The sequence below is a fragment of the Haliaeetus albicilla genome, chromosome 1 (genome assembly GCF_947461875.1).
Source record: "Haliaeetus albicilla chromosome 1, bHalAlb1.1, whole genome shotgun sequence".
Classification (NCBI taxonomy): domain Eukaryota; kingdom Metazoa; phylum Chordata; class Aves; order Accipitriformes; family Accipitridae; genus Haliaeetus; species Haliaeetus albicilla.
In genome coordinates, this window is record NC_091483.1 from 35,618,347 (window position 1) to 35,622,587 (window position 4,241).

The window sequence follows — 4,241 nt, forward strand, 5'->3', positions numbered from 1 at the left end:
CAACTGAATATGCTTTATCTTAGGGCTTTGGGGTGTGAGTTGGTTGCTCTCCAGGTTTAATCTTTTCCTGTTGCAGCAGTGTGCAGTGCCAGGACTGATTTTCCCCTTGTCTTCTCAAAGCTCTTGCTGTTGCAGCCTGAAGGAAAGCTGGCATGACGGCATGCTGAGTGGGGGAGGTTGGGTGCAGGAACTCCAGGAGGGGCCTGGGGAATTGGGGAGAGCAAGGAGGGAGGGGCAGGAGCTGGAAGAGGAGTTGAGGGGGGGTGTAAGTGGAAGAGAAATAGGTGAGGATCTTTGGAGGAGTAGAGGCAGAGGAGAGGGGACTGGGGTCTAGTGCGTGGGAGAAGAGATAGCAGGCAGGTTGAGGGCAAGCAGAGCTGAGATTGAACAGGGCCCAAGGGTATGGGAGGGCAGGAGCAAGCAAGATGGATGGAACACAAGAAAAGGGGCAGGAGCTGAAGTGGGTGGGTGTGAATGGAAATAGAACAGGAATTGTGGCCTGGGGTACCAGTTTTTTTCTAAGCAAGTAGGAAATTCCAGAATGAAATAAAACCAGAATTAAGCTTGCTTGGGTGACATCTCTCATGTGCAGGTTAAATATTTGGTTTAATGATATATTTGTAAATACATGCTTCTGTTAGAGTGTAGGATCTTTGGAGCTCTGATCCTGCTTGATTGTGATTGCTAAAATATTGTGTATGGTTTTGGCATGCTCATGTTTTTATTCTGTGAGAATAGATACGTAATCGCTACCATTTCCTAGTTGCATTACAATATTACATGTTAGCAGTTTTACTGAATCTCTCTCCTGTTCATTATTTTTGGTTTTTAGGTGTGAGGCTCTTTGTGTAGACCTGCAACAGTGGGCTTTCATAGATATTTTTGTTTCTACTAAACACAATAGCTGTAATGAAAAGCTCTTTCTTCCATGAAACCATCGGGGTTTTTTTCCTACTCTACCCTAGTTGCAGAGATATTCAGTACACAGAAAATGAGTTTAACAAAACATACATATGTACCCATATTAAATTTGTTTTATTCCACGATCAGCAGCAAACTGGTGTATTAGTAATAAAGCATGTCTCTGCCATGGGGCAGAGCTGAACTCAAAGGCAGGCTCATCCTCCACACCAGTGCCAGTGTTGCTCATTAGACAGCTGCCATGCAGGGTTGTTTGGGGAGGGGAAAAATCTTCTTGTTCGCTGAATACAAGAGTAGACTGGGTTCCCCTACCAGCTGGTTCTCCAGCATTTTATATTATTTGTTCTCTTATCATTATTTCCCTCTTATCCACAGTTAACTCCCAGTAAAGGCATCTTGCCTCCAGCTATAAAAGCAAGAGAGAACAGGTATTCTGCCCTGAGAATGGTCTGATAAGGATTAGTGTAAAAGCTATGCAACTGGCATTCCCCTTCTCCCCTCCCCAGCCTTCCTGTGCTCACTCATGATTTAACATTATTTCCGTAGGCAGCAAGTGGTCTGGGACCTGGAATACTGAATTTACATCTAAACAGGAGGAAGATATGTGATGGTGCAAACACAGCTTCCAGTGTGTATCCCCACTCAGTCAACTCTCCTTGGTTTTCTGACTAGTTTCTTATTGACTCATCTCATTTCAGAAGGCAAAGAACCAGCCTTCTTGAGGAATACCTGTGGCCTTCTGTTGTCTTTGGCATGATACAGATGGAATTCTTTTCCCAGAAAATAAAATTACTTACAACTGACATAAACTTATTTAGCTAAGAATGTTGGAGGTGATGTTTCCCTGGATGTTAGATGACTTTGTTTTTCAGGCTTGTTACGAATTAAAGAGAAAGATTCCTCATATGGCTTCTCTCAGCATAACATTGAGTCTGGCTCTGCCATAGAGGATTTTCAACTAGAAATTGTTGGTCTGTTTGTGTACTCATATACATTAATGGGATATAAAAATTAATGATTTTAGTATGCTTACCTTGAGCAGTCTTGCTTTCAGGTATTCATGCACAGACCTGGCTTAAGAATTCTCGGAAGTGAAGGCAAAGTTGTGATTCTCTGCTCTGAGGATGAAGGCCAGGACAGGAAAGCCATTGCTGCTGTAGGGAGAGGAGAAGCACTGATGTGAGCTACCCTTCCTTCCCTCTCCAGGTAGCTGCTGCCTACATACTCCAGACCCTTCCTTGCTCAGCAGGGCAGGAGCAGATGCCAGCATAGCTGTCCTTGCCAGAGGTGAGGTGAAGTAGGAGCTGGAGCTATATTGCTCTTCCCAACAGTAGGGTAACCTATATGGAACAGCTTGCTTTTCCCATGGGTAGAAACAGCCCTCCATAAACAAACCTTTACACTGCAGTTATTAGGAAAAAAAGAATTTGTTGTAAAGCAATAGCAAATAAGAATAAGTGACCTGTAATTTTTACTGTAGTGGTTTGGCTTAGTTTTGCCTATAGTCTCTATAAAGAATCAAGCTAATGGAGTCCTTTAAAGTCCTTGAATTAATGGTTCAAAACAGCTAGTAATTCGTGAGTGGCAGGCAGGATTTCTTTTTTCGACCCAAGTCTCCCCACTAAAAGTTTGTTTCTGCCTGTTGTTGTCTGTATGCTGCTTCATCCAGTAGTAGTTGTGGGCTAACTAAACATGACATGCATCATAGGCTGCTAGTGAGGGTGGTTTCCTTAGAAGCTGTGAAAGTCTCCACATAGTTGAATTGATACCTAAGCTTCGGCTTCCAAACCTGTATGCAAGATCCTGATTTTTCCAGGGTTCTGAGCAGCTGTTGGTCCTTAACAGTTCTGATACCCAGACCAGCTGTATGCATGCCGAAGTAGGACCATATTGACCTTTTGTGGTTAATATTACTATTGTTTTGAGAGCATACCTTACCTGCATATGTTCTTAGGTGTGCATGTGTTGAGGTTAAGAACGAGAAAAGAAAGTGATCTCATAGCTGCCTCTGGGTTGTACTCTTTCAGCATGGAAGTAGAAGAGCATGCAGTCCTGCTTATTTTGCATTTGTTTTTGCTAATTTAAAGGAAGAAAATCTCTGAAGAAGCAGCAGTGAGGGAGGATGAGCGATTTTCTGAACTTCTGCATATTCAGTTACTGGTAGGTAATTCTTCTGAGAATTTCTTGGATATATACCTACTTGTGGATCTTTAACTCCAGATGCTAATTGAGAAGAGTACTAATTAAACAATGACTATCCTTCCAAACTGCACCTCTAGAGAGATTTCAAATCCAAAGCTGCACAAAGAAAGTACCAAGGTGTTAATTTCCCTAACAAAAAGGTTGCACAAATCTGCCCTAAACCTCCAGTCCCAACCTCTCTATAAAACATGGTTTCTTTGAAAGAAAATTTTGAATAGGAGACAATATTGAGGATTACATAGTAGTCTGTTACTGATGCTAAGGAATAATCTGTGTAACTTCATAGAGGCTTGCCTTTCCCAGACAATGATTTAACATCTTGAAATCAAGTTTTTATAATTTAGTTTCCTCATATAATGGATGTGGTTTTGGGAAGAGCACTGATAAAAGCTATGCATTGATGGCAATGGAAATTCTAAACCACCTTCAGCAAAAGTGTAGATACAGGATGTGAAACCACCTGGTCCCTGTTGAACACAGTAAAATGCAAGCCAGCCATTAAACCTTTTAGTTCATCTATTCCCTCTGCAGATTTTATGGCTATTAAAAAGACCATCTTTAGGGCTAAGTGCTAAAGAGACTCTTACCCCAAATGCTACTCAATCCCGCATCTTGAATGTGGAGATTATAGGAGGGATGGAGACCATTTATGAACCTTTGGGGAACAGGTGCACAATCAGTACTCTTCCCCTCCCTGCCCCGCCCAAGAAATTCTATAAAAATCTTTCTCTAAGTAGAAAAACCATGAAAGAAATGCCATGCTAAAATAGTAAATTTACAGATAGTGACAGCTACCTTGTTTAAATAAATTATTTTTTAAGGACAGATGATGCTAAAGGATTATGTGATTAGCTGCAATCAGCTGGTGATTGGCTAAACTTAAATATCTTCTGCTGTGATAGTTAACTAACTCTGAACAGTCCATTGCTAAATACTAATAATTTGGAAGGACTTCCTCCTGATCTGGGCAACCACGTTTCTGTAGCTGATGGTCTGCATTCAGCAGGAGCTGCTGCTGGCCAGGAGCAGGGATTCCTGAGTGCAGCAGACAATTGCCTGGGGCAGTCATGGGAAAAAGTGAGAAGTTTCTGGTCTCAGAAACTGCAGCAGTGCTTCGA

The 4,241-nt window shown here is 42.0% G+C and overlaps 1 long non-coding RNA gene across 1 annotated transcript; it reads left to right on the top strand.

The window, feature by feature from the left end:
* The first annotated feature begins 1,480 nt into the window (after window positions 1–1,480).
* On the top strand, window positions 1,481–3,081 carry LOC138685336 (uncharacterized). Its single transcript, XR_011324577.1, has 3 exons — window positions 1,481–1,549; window positions 1,976–2,208; window positions 3,009–3,081. It is a non-coding gene; the product is annotated as an uncharacterized lncRNA (long non-coding RNA).
* Window positions 3,082–4,241: the final 1,160 nt, after the last annotated feature.